This window comes from Theropithecus gelada, chromosome 9, assembly GCF_003255815.1.
Source record: "Theropithecus gelada isolate Dixy chromosome 9, Tgel_1.0, whole genome shotgun sequence".
Classification (NCBI taxonomy): Eukaryota; Metazoa; Chordata; class Mammalia; order Primates; family Cercopithecidae; genus Theropithecus; species Theropithecus gelada.
Window position 1 is genome coordinate 127,668,537 of NC_037677.1, and position 14,123 is coordinate 127,682,659.

The following is a 14,123-nucleotide window of genomic DNA, read 5'->3' on the forward strand; positions in this document are numbered from 1 at the left end:
AAGATCAGTGAGGAAGAGATAGGAAGATGGAGGCAGAGGTGTTTCACACAGACACACTCACAGAGACACACACAAACACACATACACACAAACAGACACACAGAGACACATGTACACATAGACATATACACAGAGACACACACATACAGAGACACACACATCAACACACAGACATACAGAGACACACATGCACACATACACATACACACGTGCAGATATACACGCATAAACACACACAGACACATACACACACAGAGACACATGCACACATATATACACACAGGGATGCATATACACACAGACACACAGAGACACATGCACACATATACACACACACAGGGATGCACATACACACATATACACATGCACAGAGACACATGCACACATATACACACACACAGGAATGCACATACATACATATACACATGCACAGAGACACACATGCACACATACACATACACACATGCAGATATACACACATAAACACACACAGACACATACACAGACACACAGAGACACATGCACACATATACACACACACAGGGATGCACATGCACACATACACACATGCACAGAGACACACACATGCAGACACACACACATCAACACACATAGACACACATGCACACATACACATACACACATGCAGATATACACGCATAAACACACACAGACACATACACACACAGACACACACAGACACATGCACACATATACACACACACAGGGATGCACATGCACACATATACACATGCACAGAGACACACACATGCAGACACACACAGACACATACACACACAGACACACAGAGACACACATGTACACACACACGGAGAGAGAGAGAGATCAGGAGATGACTCGCCTTGAGGCTCAAGAAAGGAATCACGAGCTCAGGGTTGCAGGGGCCTCTGGAAGATGGAAAAGGCAGGAAATGGACCTCTCCAGAGGCTCCAGAAGGATCCAGCCCTGCCCACACCCTGACTTTAGCTCAGCGAGACCTATGTCAGACTTCTGACCCTCCCAACTGTAAGAGAATCAATGTGTGTCTCTGGAGCCCTGAGTCTGTAGGAGACAAATCAATGGGCTTCCCCGTCCGGGCCACTCTGTTCTGAGTGCCAACATCTGGGAGCCCTGACCCGAACCCCAAGTGTTGTGCCTGGAGGCCTTGGCCACAGTCAGCCTGGTCATTCATGTGGGAGAATATGACCTGCCCTTCTGCCTGGCAAACTCTGCAGCTCCAACCCTGCCCTTGACCTACCAGGTGACCCTGAGAAGGTCGCCTCCCCTTGCTGGTGGCCTTACGCCCTCAGCCCTTCAGGTGGGGAGTGGAATGGGAATTTGCTTTACCTGGACAGTCCACCCCACTAGGGAAATGGACCAAGATAGAGAGTATCGCACTCCCATGCCAGGCCCTGCCCTCAGGGAAGGCAGGCTCACGGGCCCATGGGGCGCTGCCCAGGCCCATGCTGGAGGCTGGAAGATGAGGCTGGCCAACTGCAGCAGACTCTATGCCCAGGTAGCTGGATCCCTTCCTGCTCTCAGATCAGGCAGACCCTTGCTCCAGGAAGCCCAAGTCAGGGATACCTGACCTCTGGGGCCTGCAGGGAGGCTGTGGGTATGCATTTATGGTGCAGAACCCGGCTAGCATAGGAAGTTTTTATTGAGTCTAAAGCTGAAGGTAATCACACGGTGCTGTAAATTATGCACAATTCAGCTACTGCATGAACTCTGCAGACAGTGTGGGCCAAAAGGGAACAAAAGCCCAGGGCAGGGACTGACTCTTTTCCTCCAGACGCAGACCTGGTGATGGCCTCCTCCCCAGGTGGACCTGTGAGTGAGTGGGCCACATGCAGAGCCTGTTATTAGCTCCCCGCGAGGCCTGGGCTCTTCAGGAACGGTTAGGACATGGATGGTTTTACTAGTGTGACACTGGGCTCTGTCTCCCAGCACCCCTCTTGCAAGGAATGCAGTTAGAGTCATTGATGGGACCCTATTGCCAGCGGGAATGTAGGGAGTGAGGAAACCCTGAGCCCACCTCCTCATGCTGTATGTCTCATGCCCAGTGTGTCAGGACCAGAGCAAGCCCAGCTCTGGCCCCACATGGGCTTCAGAAGCTTCCATGACTGGACAGTGGCTGGAAAGGCAGCTCCAAGCCTGAAGCTCCTGGCAGCAAGAGGGCCCATTTCTAACAGTATTGCTTGGAACGTTTTTTCATGATGTTTTGCTGCAACTGGCCTCAGTGGCAAATCCTAGAAGCATCCTTGAGTCTCTGTGTTCCTCTCTAGACACTTAAGACTTAAAACCTGTTGTGTAGACCCACGAAGGTCTCCTCAGGAGCCTGACCTCACCTGGAGAACACAGAACAACTCACTGTGACGTGGGTACAGCAGATAGACCTGTTGACCACCATGTTTCTGGCAGGAGGCCATCCTGCCCCCACGGTTCCATGCACACCAGTGATCTGGGCATAGCACCCCAGGCTCCAACAGCCTCACCCAGAGCTGGGGGGATCTGTGTGCTCCTCTAGAGTCACTGAAGTGTGGGGATGCTCAGCCAAGGGCCAGATGCTCACTGAGGCATCTCCAGTTCACTAAGAGCTGCTAGGTGCAGTGTCAGGCATTCATACTGCATTCCACAAGCAACGGGGCCATGGGAGAATTATCCGGAAGCCAGAGGTGTCGGGACACAGGCTCAGACTGGCTGAGTGGCCTCATCCAATCCCAACCCTCCCACTGGCTTGGGGAGCTTTCCTAACCTGGAAACTCACCAGCTTTCCTGAACACCCGGGGTGAGCCCTGAGCCAGGTGAGGGCCAGAGGACAGGGGGAAGAAGAAGCTGAAAGAGGTGAGAGGATGACCCATTGCATGGCAGGGACCAGCAAGAGCTCTGTTCTGCCCACTGCAGAGTTTAAGAGAAACAGGACTTCAACTTTGGGCCCTGATAGCACATGTGGATCTCCTGTTACCCTGCACTAGGCTGAGGGCAGGTCAATGGCTGTATGAGTCCATTCTAACATTGCTATAAGGATATACCTGAGACTGGGTAATTTATAAAGAAAAGAGGTTTAATTGATTCATAGTTCCTCATGGCTGGGGAGGCCTCAGGAAACTTACAATCATGGCGGAAGGCACCTCTTCACAGGGCAGCAGGAGAGAGAATGAGTGCCAGCAGGGGAAGTTCCAGACACTTATAAAACCATCAGATCTCATGAGAACTCACTCACTATCACAAGAACATCATGGGGGAAACCACTTCCATGATTCAATTACCTCCACCTGGTCCCACACTTGACACGTGGGGATTATGGGGATTATGATGAGGTGAGATTTGGGTGGGGACACAGAGCCAAACCATATCATTCTACCACTGGTCTCTCCCAAATCTCATGTCCCTTTCACATTTCAAAACCAATCATGCCTTTCCAACAGTCCCCCAAAGTCTTAATTAATTCTAGCATTAACCCAAAAGTCCAACTCCAAAGTCTCATCTGAGACAAAGCATGTCCCTTCCACCTATGAGACTGTAAAATCAAAAGCAAGTTAGTTACTTCCAAGATACAAATGGGGGTACAGGCATTGGATAAATTCTCCCATACTAAATGGGAGACATTGGCTAAAACAAAGAGGCTATAGGCCCCACACAAGTCCAAAATCCAACAGGGCAGTCATTAAGCCTTAAGTTCCAAAATGATATAATTTGACTCCACATCTCACATCCAAGTCATGCTGATGCAAGAGACATGCTCCCACAGCCTTGGGTAGGTCTTCCCCTGTGGCTTTGCAGGGTACAGCCCCCTTCCTGGTTGTTTTCACGATCTGGTGTTGAGTGATTGTGGCTTTTCCAGGTGCATGGTGCAAGCTGTAGGTGAATCTACCATTCTTGGTTCTGGAGGACAGTGGTCCTCTTCTCACAGCTCCACTAGGCAGTACCCCAGTAGGGACTCTGTGTGGGGGCTATGACCCCACATTTCCCTTCTTCACTGCCCTAACAGAGGTTCTCCATGAGGGCTCTGCACCTGCAGCAAATTTCTGCCTGGACATCCAGGCATTTCCATACTTCTTCTGAAATCTAGGTGGAGGTTCCCAAACCTCAATTCTCGACTTCTGTGTACCCACAGGCTCAACACATGAAAGCCACCAAGGCTTGGGGCTTGCACCTTCAGAAGCAATGGCCTCAGATATACCTTTGCCCCTTTTAGCCATGGCTGATGCTGAAGCAGCTAGGAAGCATGGCACCTTGTTCCAAGGCTGCACAGAGCAGGTGGACCCTCCTAGCGCCCTCCAGGCCTGGAATGGCAGGAGTTGCCATGAAGGTCTCTGACATACCCTGGAGACAGTCTTCCCATTGTCTTGGTGATTAACATTTGGTTCCTTGTTATTTATGCAAATTTCTGCAGCTGGCTTGAATTTCTCCCCAGAAAATGAGTTTTTCTTTTCTATCGCATGGTCAGGCTGCAAATTTTCCAAACTGTTATGCTCTTCCTCCTCTTGACTGCTTTGCCACTTAGAAATTTCTTCCACCAGATACCCTAAATCATCTCTCTCAAGTTCAAAGTTCCACAGACTCTAGGGCAGGGGCAAAGAGCTGCCAGTCTCTGCTAAAGCATAGAAAGAGTGACCTCTACTCCAGTTCCCAACAAGTTCCTCATCTCCATCTGTGACCACCTCCGCCTGGACTTCATTGTCTATATCACTATCGATGTTTTGGTCAAAGCCCTTCAACAAGTCTCTAGGAAGTTCCAAACTTTCCCACATCGTCCAGTCTTCTGAGTCCTCCAAGTCGCTAGGAAGTTTCAAACTTTTCCACATTTTGCTGTCTTCTTCTGGGCCCTCCAAACTGTTCCAGCCTCTTCTGTTACCCATTTCCAAAGTTGCTTCCACATTTTCAGGTATCCTTATAGCAGCACCCCATTCCTGGTAAGAATTTACTGTATTAGTCCATTCTCACAATGCTATAAGGAAATACCTGAGACTGGGTAATTTATAATGAAAAGAGGTTTAATTGACTCTCAGTTCCACATGGCTGGGGAGGCCTCAGGAAACTTACAATCATGGCAGAAGGCACCTCTTCACAGGGTGGCAGGAGAGAGAATGAGTGCCAGCAAAGGAAATGTCAGATGCTTATAAAACCATCAGATCTCATGGGAACTCACTTGCTACCATGAGAACAGCATGGGGGAAACTGCCCCCATGATTCAATTACCTCCACCTGCTCCTGCCCTTGATACACGGGGATTACGGAGATTACAATTCGAGGTGAGATTTGGGAGGGGACACAGGGTCAAACCATATCAGTGGGTCTGGGCGAGTGAATTCATTAAGGGGTCCTGGGCAGGCGTCAGTGTTAGTGGGCCTGGGAAGAGGTGCAGCAGAGTTGAGAGTCCCACTGAAGCCTCCCAGACACTAGGCTGAGTGGTGTATGAGGATGCTAGGTGTATGGCCTCTTCTAGCAGAGGGAGAAAAGGACAGGGCTGCCTGGCTTAGACTCATCTCCAGTCAGGGCAGCAGGACCCACCTGAATTTCCCCGGATGTCCTACTTTCCACAGAAAACCAAAGCACATTCACCAAAGGCCAGGGCAGTGTGAGGAAGCTGGATTCCCTTGCTCCTCTGCTGGGCCGCTCACCCGAAGCCCCATGTGCTCATTCCCTAGAGAATCAAATGCACTGAGACCCTAGAAACCTGTGTTCCAGAGTCCTGGTGGAATGCTCCAGGCGGCCCTATCCACTGGGCCTCATCATTTTCTCATCGACTTTCTGAGGGATTTTCCCAGCTGGCCTCCAGCTTTGCTGTTAACTTAAGAAAGAGCTTTACATTTGGGGACTTATATTTATTCAGCCAAATTTTCCCCAGATCCTAGGCCAGCGTTTGTTGTAAGTGCAGTGCCTAGGGATGCACTGACTCTAGGTCCCTGGTTCTCAGATGCAGAGACGCCCAAGGTGCATCCCCATGCTGGGAGCAGCTAGCACAGCATCCTGGAATGCCCCAAAGTGTGAGGAAACAGCTCCCAATTCCCAGCGAGGAGTGGAGCTAATTAGGACTTGGTAAGAGATTACACCCAGGAGGAGGCCGAGCGATGGCAACTAACACGCCACCCATTTATATCCAGGCCACAAAGAGCCCAGCTCCTGAGCCCTGGGGAAATGCATGGAGTTGAACCAGAGCGGGTAGCTGGTAAATAAACGCAGTTCCCCCGGAGAAATCCACCCATCCACTCGTTACGGTTGGCTTCCACTAGACAGAGCCAGCTGTAACATGCAGAATTGATTTTATGTACCATTTTATGCCCATTCTAAGTAATATTCATGTGTTCCCCTCCTTTAATCACACTTTATAATTTCTGGATACCTGCCATATTCCCTCTTCTCTCTAACTGTCCCCATATCCCAGAGGATAGAGTTAGTGCATCAGAGTTATTTAAGTCTGGTTCAGTACATCCACACCAAGCAGCCGCAATATCTGAAGACCTGGGTTTCACTGAACAAACACTGAGGTTGTTGCTTTGTCATATGAAAGGATTCCCACACTCATCCTGCAAATAGCAGGACCCCAAGCTTCAAAATCAGCTGGCTGGTGGGGAGGGAATGCATCCCTCCCAGTCCCCCACTCCACAGAGGCTCTCCCGGGATCCCTGTCTCCATCCATCTTTCATCCCTGAGTGCCCTGTTCCAGGAGCATCCTGGGGGGTGGACAGAGCCACACACGGGGCTGAGCTCTCGGAATGAAAGGGCTGCGCCCAGTGCCCTTTGCCGTCTTCTCTCCCTCTCCTAGTCCCTCCCCACCTTTTCTGGGGTTTTGTATCTGGGAAGGGCCTGACCTGGGCAGGACTGAGTGGCCCAGGCCCATCCACCTGGCAGCTGCATGAAGAACTAGGGCTTATAAGGACTTCAGGAGGAGTGTGTGGAGACCTCCCTCCTGCCTTTCTTCCCGCCTGAGTAGGTTCTCCAGCCCAGCCGTGTCTGGTCATGGTTCCCACGACCACCAACCCTTAATTTGAGAAGAAGGTACAGATATGCAAGACAAGGACACGAGCATGCACAGACATGCTGTTCTGGGACTGCGGGGGCAGCCTGGGCCGGGCACCTGCCAAGTGACCGTGTGGCCTCTCCGCTTCAGGCCGTGGGTCGTCTCGCTATCCTTTCTCGAAAGTTGATCCGGCTTGTGACGTTCTAGACAGAAGGTGCTCCAGGCGCTGGTGCCTGCTGCACGGTGAGTCCAGGAGCCTGGGGACACGACCTCAGCCTCCCAAGAGCACAGGCTTCCCTACTTCCTCCTTTGAGGTAAAAAGACACCAGGAAATAGTGCCAGGGAGGGGCTGGAAGTGAGACGGCGGACAAGCTGGGTGAGGACGTCCCTGCCCTGCACCAACAACGGAGGCTTCTTGGCTGAAAACAAAATTCCCCTTGCCCTGGGCTTAGGCGTCTGTGCTCCTAAAGGCATCACTGTTAACTTCTTGGCATAACTCTTAAAAGATTTTACCAATCCATCTTTAGTTATTTCACATAAACAGATTTTGTCATTGTTAAATAATGAGCCACAGGGAAAGACCATTATTCCATAGTCATGTTGAGCCGAGGCCACTCGGGGCCCTGCCAGCTGTGTCCAGCCTTGCAGCGCAGACGCAAGCCCCCGGAGTCTTGCCGGGAGGGCAGCCTCTGGCCCAGACAGCCTCTGAGAACACAGATTTCCACCGAGAGCTGGGCTCTACCCGGGCTGGGGGCTGCCAAGAGAGCCGGTCTTTATGGAGTTGGAAAGGGGTGTCACCCTGCTCTTGCACCCAGCAGAGTCCCAGCTTTCTTTAAACCCAGGGACTCATCCGATTTCTGATCTCCCCACCAGTCGCCAGTCGAAGATGGATAGAACTGCTACCTGCCCCATAGAGGCAGGGGGCTGACAGCACGTCCGGGAGTCGGTGGCTGCCTGGGGGTGAAAGCAAGGTAGCCTGAGGACCAGGGAAAATCAGCCCAGAGGGAACTGGAGGTGGCACTGCCCATGGCCCACCCCCCACTCCATGAGCTGCTCCCTCCAGACCTCTCAAATGTGAGCTAAATGGCAGCTTCCCCGCCAAATCCTCCTCCCTCACTAAACCACACTGACATTTACTTCAACATTAGAGTCCCTTCCTCGACAAGTGACACCTCCTGTCCCTTCTCTGACATAATAAAAGACTCAATTATGCAAAAGGGCTGAAGTGACATTTGGTTTCTCTTAAGTACTACTCAGTCAAGGAAGACCGACGCGATGTCCCTCAGCCTAGCGAGTGCAACCGCAAGTCAGAGGACGGTGCACGGAGAAACTGACTCAGTCTGATGTGACCGAGCCCCGCATCTCTCTTAATCACCATAATTTCTAATCACCTTTTTCTTCGTGAACACCATCCAAATGTATGATGTCTTGGGAAACTTTTCCTTTCTTTTTGGAAAAGTTCTACCAACTTCATCTCAGAACATGATTTTGATACTAGTTTTTCAAAAGTCAAACATGCTCAATACCTGTATTTAGAAAATCCAGAGAAACAATTTTTAAATGTCAAGCCCAATAAATAATTATGAACTAATACAAAAAGATGTTACCCCCAGGTACTGAAATATAAAATGAAGTCAGAATTAAGGACAAGTCATTAACGTGAAATCAGGAGAACCAAAGCGTATCCCTGGGATTTGAAAATACAAAACAGCCCTTTGAAAGATGCTCACACCTACAACAGTTCACAAATCACATTTCTAGGATGGTGTCTGCCCACAGCTCTTACCTCTCCAAGGCAGAAATGCGGAATCAGCTGCTGGCTTTTTGACTAGACACATTTACTAACATCAGAGGAACGCACCATACTCACTTTGATAATGTGCCCCGTACTTCTTACCTTTCAATGACTTTTGCCTCTTAGGATAAAACGTGAATCAGCTTTGCTAGAAAGTGGCGCCTTCTGACACTGTCAGTTTCTTAAAGTGCACTTTCATATCTTTATAAGCCATCTTAGAGAGAACTTTGATCTGTGCTATTAACAGACCATGATATAAGACCTGCAGTGTAGCAATCTGAATTTTTTAGGAAATAATATAATGTTAAAACCAATATTTAATATATATTTTTAATTTCACAAAAAAATAGCTAACTTCTTGTAAATCTATAGTCTTTTAAATAATTTTAAGATGCTGATTAATCATAGTTTTTGACATATATTGTCATTTAGCCCAAAAGCTATGGATTTTTTTTCAAGCAATTACTGTTGAAACTTTCCCATGTCATCAACTCTCCAAAAACCTTTTTATTGCCAGTAAGTGGGAGTGGTTTAATTCCCTCAAAATTACTATTTGTGTGTAAAGCCAAATCGCAAAAAAAGAAGATATAGAAATTCCTAAGGAGACTAATATAATGCTATTCTACTGTTAACATGCCTGAACGTTTAAAGAAGATTTGAAAAAAAAGTAATTCAAATTCCATTGCAACTATTACCATGACACCTTCTCTAGAGGAGGATCGGATTTCACCTTGTATGAAAGTAAATGCATAGTCTTCATTTCCTTTATCCTCCTTAAAATACCATGCCAGGGACATGGTATCCTTGAAACTACCCAGCAGGAGAATGCGGAATAGGTTTTCAGATAGCAGAGTTGGCTACAGAAGTTACTATGAACTTCGACACCAATTTTAATGGTTAAACTGGCCCAGGCCATTAGACAAGAGTGGGTAGATGGCCCTTCATTTTTATTCCGGTCAGGGTGTTAATTTTCCATTTCTCAAGTGCTTAGCATTACATTAATGCCTTCAAGGAGGCCCTGCGTCTGGCCACCTCTCCGCAGTGAGAACAGCAGAGAGACTCCCACATAGTTAAGAATAGCTAAGGATGCTGCCCGTCTACTGCTGGCATTCCGTATGGATTCACTGAGCTCTAGCAGGGGGCACCAGCTCCTGCAGGGAACTGGAGAAACATCACCTTCTGCTCTCATCACTTTTAAACCAGTTTCTACCACCTCACTGCTTTCTAAGACGCTTTCCCCAGAGCAGACGCAAATCAGAAAAATGCTGGAGGAGTTTCACCTTTGAAAGTGAGCTTCTTCCCTGTAACTGCACACAGGAGATGGAGGGTCTTATTCACTCTGCTGTCTTCTCAAACACTCCATTTCTCAGCTCCAGTTTTATTCAAAATGTATTTAATAACTACATGAAAAAGTTAACCAAGAGTAAGACTAATTTGATTTTTGTTGCAGATGTGTTGAGTGGATTCCAAAACTCCTTACCTCCTTATCATCCCAATTCCAGCTGCCCCCAGATGGCTCTGTGATATGCAAGAGGAACTCTTTCGGAGAATACTTTAGCCCAGTCTGCTTGGCTGGTCCACCTATGTGGAACCTTCTAGAAGCCAGGTTTCCTTAGGAGAAGGTTGAGGTCTATACTTACGTAGACAGCAGAGCTAATTCTGGGATCTGGCCTGAGCTGGCAGCCTGGACCACCACCCCTGCCTGGCTGAAGGTGGCCTGGTCTCTGACTGCCAAGTGGACCATTGCAAAGAGGATGCGCGGTCACGGGACAGACAGAAGGAGACTCCCTGAGACACAGGCAGCAAGCTCTGGGCTTGGCCATGAGAGGGAGGAGAGTCATCTGGAGCCATTGGAACTTCCTCCGCTGCCGTGCCTGCTAACCCCGCCACCAGTTCAACTGACAGTGCCGGTGGGGTCCCCCAGGTGACCGTGAACTGGCCTTCTAAGACCTGACCCCTGCCCACCATCCTTCCCACCTACTTCCACTGCAGCCCCGAACCCCAAGCACAAGACCTTTTCCTGCTTTACACTCGGCCAAGATGACCTTCTGCGGGGCAGGCAGGTTCTCACTCGCGATTCGGGGCCTCAGCAAGAAAAGGGGCATGCGTCCTGGGGAGAGGGCTCCTTTCTGTCAGCTCAGGGCAAACAGGCAAACCACACTGTGCCCTGCCAGCCATGTGCCAGAGCCTTACAGAGCACTGTGGGCTTGACCTCTCAGTCTAAGCGTTCCGTAGCTGAGATGAAGACCAAGGAGCTCATCTATGTGGCAGGGATGGACTGTTGTGCTTCCGGCAGAAGCTGTCACTGGGGCCCCTCCCCAATGCCTCCTTAGTCCTGGGGGCTCTGCCAAGCTCCTGCTGAGACCCCCTGTGGTCTTCTTAGAAAGTTCAAGGCGGCCACAGTGTCTGAGACATTCTCTGTCTGGGCGAAGACACCCTTTCTAAGCATGGGTTGTTTCAAATGGGTGAGGGAAAATGAGACAGATGACAGAGCCCCACTCCTGTCCCTGGAGCTCCCAGTGTGTCTCCGTGAGACCCTGGCTGACTCCGGGGAAAGGCTGACTGCTAGCAAATCTCTATAAGCAAGACAGCAGCAGATAATTCAGCTAATCAAGTGAAATAGGCATAGACCCACCCCCCAACCCCACCCCACAGTGGAGAGAGCTTTTCCTAGATGCAGGTTTCAGTGTGAGGAGAGAGTGCTGTTCCCAGGCCTGTGTGCATCATGCTGACATGAGTGAGGATGTCACATCACGAGGCACACAAAGCCCTCCTTGACAGAGCACACGGCCACGGGAGAAGTTGAGATCTGGAGTGACCCCCTCACTCTGCAATGTCGAGGGTGCCTCCACTTTTAAGGATATGTGCCAACCCACTCTCTGAGGTCTGATGGCGGTCTGCCAATACATCCATATTCCAACAGCTGCTCAAACAAGCCTAGGCTCTCTCTCCATTCAGGTGGGGCTGAGGTTAGACTAAACATGAAACGAGACATGCAGTGAAGCATCAGCCACCTCTCCATCCTTCTATGATACTGCACAGGTCCCAGCAGGCAAAGCCTAGATCTGATTCAAGCAGTGTGCTCCCAGCATGAAGCTTCTCCGTCCACTCGCAGGTGTTCGCTCCTCTTGTAACACAGGAGGCGCCCCCTGGGGCTCCTTGGATATTTCCCTCTTGCCCTCATGCTTGCCAGTTAAAGATGGCATGACCAGGAACCCACACGGCACCTCCGCCGTAGTGGCACCAGTCACTGTGCAGACCAGGAAGACCTGTAGGTCCCATGGGACCTTGGCCGTCCTTCCTCTGTGATCCCAGGCCCAAGTCCTCACCCACCTTTCCTCAAGCCCGTGGCCCTACACCCCACCACTCCCTCTGACCGCAGCCGCCCTTACCTCCCATCCCCAGCACCCCCCATTCATTCCCTCATCTGCAAGTACCCCGGGCTTAGCTGCTCCACGCTCAGAAACTCACGAGGACCCGCTAAGTCCTCGTCCTGCGTGGGGTCCGCCCTCCCATGTGGACCAAGCTCCCTTGTTCTGCTCCTGTGCCGAACCTCTACTGCCGCAGGGATAGTGTGCTTTCAGGTGTGATCACACAGCAACCAACAGACTCCCCTACCTATCCACGATTCATCGGCAAAGACCCACGACTGGGAGGGGAGTGCAGCAGCCAGGGAACCGTTCTGATTTGCTGGATCCCACGAAGCCTTGCTCATGGTAACACAATATCGCTGGAGAAGAAAGCCGCAGCTTTCACAGTGAGAAGGCTCTAGTGCTCAAGGTCAAGTCTTCCGGATCCCTGCAACCCCCCAGGGGAGCCTGGCGGAAGCTGCGTGAGGATTCCACAGGGTCTCAGGGAATGTTTCCCAATCCCGCAGTGCGATGTGCAGCAGTTTGCCTGCCTTGGAGACATCGGAGAGTTTGCTTGTAGAAGCTCTCAAACAGTTTGTGGCATCGTCAAATGGACGTGCAGTCATGTGCCGCACAGTGACATTTCTTTCAGCCACAAACCGACAACACATACCATGGTGGTCCCGTCCGATTATAATACCGAATTTTACCATACCCTCTCTACGTTGGGATGTGTTTAGACACACACATCTCCACCACTGTGTCACAACTGCCTCCATGCAGTCAGCACCACACGGTCTGCAGCCTGGGAGCCACGGACTACGCCATGCAGCCTGGGCTTGCGGGAGTCCATGCCACCAGGCCTGTGTGAGAGTACCCTGTGATGTGCACAAAAGGATGTCAGATGCCACTGCCCGAGGATGCGTTTCCAGAACATACCCCTGTCGTTAAGCAGCACAGGGATGTATATGGTCTCTGTTCCAGATGATTCCTGACACAGAGCTTCCCAAACTCTTAGAATTTCCTGAGCAAGGACAAGTCCCTGACCATGCCTGAGGCTGCACAAAGGAAATGATTCCAGGACGCCTGAGTAGCTTCAGGGAGGGTGCTGGTCTCCAGAGACACCAACCGCCTGACCAAAGGGTTGCCACTTTCGGCCCTGCCCAACCCTCTGAGTCCTCTCACTTGGCTGATGATTTCATCAGTCATGCCTAAGTAGTTACATCTCTGCTAAAATTCTAAAACAATGAGGTTCCGAGCGCTTCCAGGCTGGTGAACACTGCGGTACTGGGAGGGTGGCTCGGGGGAGGCCCAGAAGCTCAGTCAGGTCCATACCTTACCCTGAGCACTGCTTCCACTGGCTGCTCCTGAATGGTATCCTTGATAAGACAAATGTAATGCCAACTAAAGTGCTTCCTGAGTTCTGCGAGTTGTCCTAGCAAATCACCACTGAAGTGGAGAGGAAGTCATGGGAACCCCAAATCTGTGGTCAGCTGGGCAGATGTATGGGCAGCTGGGGGACCCCATTTGCAGCCAATGTCTAAAGCAGGGCAGCCTGAGGGACTGAGCCCCAGCCTGTGGGGTTTGACACTAACTCCCACTAATTAGCATCAGAATTGACTTAAATTGTAAGGGTTGGAGAATGGGTGGTTGGAAAACAGCACAATATTAGTACAAGGAGGCCTTATCCCGAGGCACTCCCAGGGTGCAGAGGAGCTTTAGCTACAAATGGAAGGCTGGAGGCGCTGGGTGCCTGCCACCGACACTGACCATGGCATACAAGGCAGGGGTGCCAGTTTGTCCAGATTGGAACCAAGTTCACCCTAAAAATCAGAGGGTCAGGGGACAGCACAGCAGGCCCGGTCATCAGGGACATGCTCACTCACTATGCAAGGCTGGTAGGGGCCCTGCGCTCCTTAGCTGGCTGCTTTCTGTACCTGGCTGGCACATTGAGCTGACACAAGTGGTTGCTATTTCTGTTCTTTAAATTAGCTGTTCCTCCCAGCTGTATACT

The 14,123-nt window shown here is 50.5% G+C and overlaps 1 protein-coding gene across 1 annotated transcript in view; it reads right to left on the bottom strand.

Moving 5' to 3' along the window:
* TCERG1L (transcription elongation regulator 1 like) overlaps positions 1-14,123 on the bottom strand; it is a 231,350-nt gene that overhangs the window by 56,873 nt on the left and 160,354 nt on the right. The window lies entirely within an intron of this gene.